We start from the raw sequence: 6,716 nt of genomic DNA on the forward strand, positions 1-6,716 counted from the left end.
CCTATCTTTATCTTTAAGGTGACAGGGGCATGGTCTGATAAGGTAATTGGTTCTATATTACACTCACTAATCCTGTAGATGTCTGTTCTAGATATCAAAGAAGAGTGATAATTTTTTAGACAGAGAGCCTACTTCCGCTGGGAGCCTATCCATACTGTGTCTCAGAATACAATTAAAGTCTCCACCTATCAAAATTGTTCCCTCTGCTTTGTCTGCTAATAAAGATGCTATGTTCTTAAAAAATCTGTACAGTCTTTGTTTGGGGCATATAGATTGAGCATTGTTATTTTAGTGCCTCCAATAGTCCCTATTACCATCACATATCTACCCTCTTTATCATCAGTTGTTTTTCCATGGTTGAAGTAAACTGACTTATTGAACAGGATGGCGATGACTCTTATCCTCCCATTTTTAAAAGAGGCACTATATACCTCATCCACCCATTCTCTTTTTAATTTTAAATGATCTTTTTCTGACAAATGGGTCTCCTGTATCATTGCTATAGAGCAATGTTTTTTTTTTTTAAGTTGGCTAAATATTTTTTTCTCTTAATTGGTCTGCCTATGCCCTTAACATTATAACTAATATAATTTAAATTGTCCATTTATTATTGTTTTAAACCTGTTAGTATACTCCCATCTCAGTTTTTTTCCAAATGCACATAAAGTCAAGTATGGCAAAAGTAGCACAGGATAACAATGGCCCAACGCTAATCTCAAGGTGAAGTAAACAAAACAAATTACAGAGTACAGTAAGTAAAGTAAAACAAAGTAAAGTGAACTTCCACATACCCAACTGGTTTTTCAGTATTAACTTTTGTTATTCAATTCCTTCTGACCTAAATACAAACCAGTTCCCGATGTAACCTGGGCAGAGGAAAGTGACTGTTCCTCTGTGGGAATCACACATAGTGTTGGTATTGCTGTCGTCCGGCTCGTGGAGCGGTCGCTGCTCATTGTGCGGGTTTTACACTTGCAGTTCATAATTAAGTTCCGTCCATTGAAGTAAAACTGAGCCATCACCCATTTTGAACTCCACAAAATAATACTGGGCATGTGCTGAGGTAACTTAGCTTCATTAAAGAAAGCCTTGACATCTGTGCCCGATAGCACCGCTGGGTCTTTCTGTCGTTTCCCTCCCGCGCTACTTCACCTATTAGTGTAGTGGAAAAATTTTGATTAAGTGTATACCCCATATGTAAATTATGAGTATTGCCACTTTAACCCCCCCCAGGAAAAAGCAGAGCTTGATATGGTACGGTTAAGCTTGTTACATGGTGGAAATAAGTTATTGCCAGCAAACATCATAAGCATTGCCGACAGATGTTAGTTTTTGATTTGAACCACAGTTATTGACATATTAACTGAAGTTATTGATATCTTACATTAGCTATTTACTTTATCTTTACTATACATGTGGAGGCCTGGAAGTGTATAAGGAAACCAGACAATCTAATATGTTAGCCTTAAATAATACGTATTCTATTATACTTTGTATAGTGGAAAATATTGTATACATTAAGCACTACTACTGAAAAATAATATGATGTGATTCTATGTCTAAGTAATGCTGGGGGGTTACCCTAGGTCATAAACATTGCATGTAGGCCATTGTAAGACACTGCTAGGGGGTAATCTTGGGGGCTATTACAGGACAGTGGGTGACCTTGGAGAAGGAACACTGCCTTCAGCATTGGCCCTCCCTGAAAGTCACCCCAGAACCACTATGTTGCTGTTCCATAGTAATGCCACCTTCTCCTATTGGTTTACGGTCTTCACTTATTGTATCTTTTCTAATGCCACCTTGTCCAATTGGTTTACGGTCTTCACTTATTGTATCATTTCTAATGCCACCTTCTCCAATTGGTTTACGGTTTTCACTTATTGTATCTTTTCCCTCTGGATTCACAGTCAGGCTGCCTTCTCCTATTGTTTCGCAGTCACGCTACACTCTTATTGTTGCTTTTTCGCGGTCACACTGCATGCTTGATGTTGCTTTTTCACAGTTACACTACTTTCTCCCGTTGTCTCTCCCCCCCAGCATGCCCCTGTGGTGCATCAGCACATTTCTGTCATCTTTTAAAATATGTATGTCACCTTAAATTTGCATTACTTTTAGGGGTCACACACCTTAAAAATAAGAGCTGATTGACCGCTTTGGCCTAGCTGACATCTACTGACAAATGCTTGCGAACTGCATGTGGATTTACTGCACTTTGTCATAGTTTCCCATCATAGTAGTGCTGAGCCAACGGCCCCTCCTTTTCGGGGTTTAATTCTTCTTTGTCTTGCACTTGTGGCCCATCTGCTGGGCCGTGTCCAGACGCGGCCTAGTTCTTACACTAACCCTTTATTTTAAGGCCTAACTTTGTAGCTTAAGATACACAATGGCGCCAATTCTGCGTCATAAAATCTTGCTGCTACAGGTCTTACACTGTAGCTTATGGCACATGGATATCTGTGTGCCTTCTTACAGTCTGCAGCACCGCTGTCTGGCTAACTCAGTTATTTAACCTTTTTTATTATTCAAACGTGGGCCTGGAAATAATGGTAATATTCCAGGTATATATGCTTAAAAATAAAATGAACTCTGTATTATTTAATTATGTTTAAAAATCATATAGGTGTGGAGTGGGAATAATGGGAAATTTCAGAAGTGTTGTTTAAAAATAATATACAATTAATGACTATGGAGTTTATGGGACTTCCCAGACGGGGTAAATGTAACAGCTTAAAAATGAAATAATGGTGCATTAAATGGAAAATGGGATGATCTTGAAGGAGGAGCCTGGGAGGAGTTGGAAATTGGGATCTGGGATAGGAGGAGTGAGAAAAGGCATAAAGGATGGATGCAGGCTGAGGGTTGGGCAGAGTGATTGGGGAGTGTTTGTGAATGTATACACACCGCATATACACCTGTTGCTCCGCGGACCAACCCGGTTTACTGTATGTGATTGATCACCATATGCAATAAACCAAACAACCATGATTACATCAGACTCTGTGAGGACTTATTATTTTCCAGAAGGCATCAAAATGTGGAGGAAGACCCTTGGTCCGATTGGTCTAGACTGGGAGAGGTTTTCCACCACAACAGCAACCTCTCCATCTGCTCCCGCTCGTTCACCCGGACCTGGATATTGAGCTCCTGAAGCGTCAGCAGTGCATCCGTGAGCGTCGGGCAGGTCTTCTCGTCAGACGTGAATATTTTTAGCTGTGCTGGATAGATGCATTTGGCTCTGATGTTTTTCTGCTTTAGTTGTTTAATTACATCCTGCACCTGCGCTCTCTTCTTTTGTAACTCTGGGGAGTAATAGTAGTCAAAATATATCGGTTTTGCATTGTAGAGAATCTGTCTTTGACCCCATGCTTGTCTTAGGGTCGCTTCTTTCACTGAATAGTCTACAAACTTAACAATTAGGGACCTCAGAGCGGCACTGGGATTCCTTGGTTTGGTAATTAAATATCGGTGGGCTCTCTCTATTTGTAGGTTCACTTCACCTCCTCGGTTGGAGGACTGATTGAATCAGCTCCTTCACAAACACTATCACATATCTTCCTTCACTCCCTTCAGGTACTCTGTAAATTCTAAGGTTATTACGTCTTGACCTGTTCTGCAGGTCGCCACACCTAGCCATCAGGGACATCTCCCTGTGCAGCAGATATGGGATCGCTCTCTCGTACCTCCTCCCGTTGTCCTCCGCGGCACTGATACGGCCCTCCGCCTCCGTCGTTCTTTTCTCAAGTTTTTTCATTTCACCTTTCAGTTCTTGCATTTATGATTCCAGCTTTATCAGCGATAGCTTGGTCTGGTTGTGTCCTTCTAGATTTTCTCTCCTTAGCTTCTCCAGCTCAGCTAATATTTTGGATTCTGAATCGCGTGCGCTAGCATTAGCCTCACCACTTAACAGAGTTTGAATTTGTTGCTTTGAATTTTCGTTTGAGTTCTCCTGTTTACTTGAGCCTTTACTTCTCCAAGACAATGCCATGTTAGATTACTGTATGTGGTTTTGCAGAGTTTTTAGTAGTTTTGCTAAGAAATTATTCGTTAGACGGACGGAGCTCAACTTTTTGGCTGTTGCCTCGAACATGGCGTCACTGGAAGTCATACATGCAAGATTTTAATAGCTTTTCTATTTTTGGGGTATAGGATTGATGTGATGTATTGTTTGATTTTGTTTTCAAAAATTAAAAAGGAAGGTTTATGATGGAAATTTATGAATATGTGATTTTGCAAGTAATAAAATCAAATTGATGGTATAGTAATGATTTGCCATGGTAGAACAGTAGCCTAAGTAAAAAAGCCAAACAATACATTCATCATAGGAAAGGGAAAATTCAGAATCTATATATTGGGAAATAAATGTACAGGCATCGAGGAGCTGATTAACCAGATAAATTCCATGGGCAAACCATTTTTCCAAGAATAATGATTTGTGTTTATATAATATACTCTCTATTGTCTCTATTGTTCCAAATGTAACATCTTTGAGGAGAAAAATTATGTTTTTAAATTAAAGACCAGGAAAGGAGCATTTGTTTGTGAAAATTTGACAATTTTAAGGGGATTTTTTCAATACTGTAGCTGCAAAGTAAGACAAATTTAAGGCCTCCAAGTTTTGAGAAGTAGTTGGGAAAAAAATCCAAATGTAAGTTGGGTTTCTAAGAAACTGTTTAATCCATTTTATCTTGAAAGTATTGTTAAGGGTGGAAAAATCAAGAAAGGTTAGGCCACCATGTTCATGGGAGTTCATTAAAACTGATTTTCTAACATTGTGTGGAGAAACAGAACACACTAAATTATAAAGTATGTTATCAATGGCCATAGAGCTCTGTCTGTTCACATCTGGAGATAAGGATTGCATAGGTAAGTCAGGATATGCCCTCTGTTTTGGTTAGCAAAATTCTTCCTCTAATGGATAAATCTCTTTGAAGCCATAAATTGTTTTTTCTGTACCTTTCCTGTGATGGGGTTGAAGTTCAAAGAGCATCTGGTGTTTTTGTTTTTGTTAATAACGATTCCAAGGTAGGTGACCGAATCTTTCACAGGAATGTTAGAAATAGAGGGAATATTACAGTGTTTGTGGGCGAGCAGTTCACACTTACTGATGTTTAAACAGAGGCATTAGAGAATGTCTTAATTGGATCAATGGCGACTGAAACCTGTAAAGCATCCTTTTAAAAAATAAAGTAGTATCGTCAGCCAGCTAACTAATGATGATCTCATTTTCAGCTATTGTGATACATTTCAAGGGGCTGAGCTTAATGAAATCAGAAAGCAACTGAGCACAAATCAGGGACAAGTATGGTGAGGCAGGACAGCCCTGTCTGTGATTTAAGTCATCTCTAGGAGAGTTGCCTGCATACAGTTTAACTGAACAATTTGCATTCTTATACATGGTTTTAATAGCTGCTCTCTCAGAAAAAATGGTACAGCTCAGTACCTTAAAAGGTACAAACCCTTGTCTCTGTGGCAGTACCCCTATGGAGTACAGTGCTGTACCCTTCAAAAGGGGGACACATTTGTACCCTCATGTTTTGTACCTTTTGGGACAATTTTGTACCTTTTACAGGATGGTACAAATATTGTACCCTCACTGATGATACAAACCTGTACCATAAGGGTACCACCTCAGAGACGAGGATTTGTACCTTTAAAAGTACCTATGTGTTCTTTTGTTGGACACACAAATTCAACACTTTTTAAAAAAACAGGGCTTGTTTATTGTACAAATACAACAAACACAATACAAATTTCATTTCATGTTAATGTCATAGCAACTACACATGTCTTGTTGCAACAAACAATCGTCCATCAACTGTATATATATCAAGTGCCTCAAAACTCAACTCTTGTCCAGGCATTATACAAATCCAGTCATCATATGCAACACTACATGCATGAAAATGTTTGTCAAAAGATATTGGCAATAAAATTCTCCCACACAACAACCACAGTGTATCCACATTTAAAATGAACTTAACCTGAAAGAACATTGGGATATTTTCTGCGTGGACAAAATCAACAATGAAAACATCTTTTACAGCATACTTAACATTATTCAATGTGGCCTCATTTACTCATTGAAAGGTCTTTTCTGAGAGGTCTATGGATTCTTGTTCCAGTGTCAGGATGTTCTTGCCAGTTCCAGTGGCAAGGATGAAAATGGAATGCTCAAACTAGCTCCTTGCACTTTTTCATCGTCACCCAACATCGACTGCAACATCACCCCTCGACTGAAACTCCCAAACACTGTTTAAATTGATGACGTCTGCTGAGCCTGGAGGCGATGTTAATAAAGTTTCTACAGTTTCGAGCAACATTCTTAAAATATTGGTGTTTGCTTTCGAAGCGCATACACCACAATGACCGTAAAGGCACATATAATGACATTAATCGAGCATAATGTATCAGGTAATGGCACTTAGGTGTCAAAACATTTCCCAATTCATTTTTTAATTCTGTCAAAAACTGTTGTACAAGTTGTTCAAGGGCAGGCAGATTTTCTCTCTGTACTGTAGGTGCCATGACAATATCAGTTACTTCACGACAAAGGAGATACACATTCCAGTACTTGCTATTCAGTGGAATACGGTCACCAATAATAAATGGCAACAGCCTAAAAAGGCACCACTTCTGTGATGCCGATCCAATAACACCAGAGCTGTTTAGTATCTTTTCAGAAAGTGGTACTGGTTTGTTCACCCTGTCGTTTT

The sequence above is a fragment of the Megalops cyprinoides genome, chromosome 6 (genome assembly GCF_013368585.1).
Source record: "Megalops cyprinoides isolate fMegCyp1 chromosome 6, fMegCyp1.pri, whole genome shotgun sequence".
Lineage (NCBI taxonomy): Eukaryota > Metazoa > Chordata > Actinopteri > Elopiformes > Megalopidae > Megalops > Megalops cyprinoides.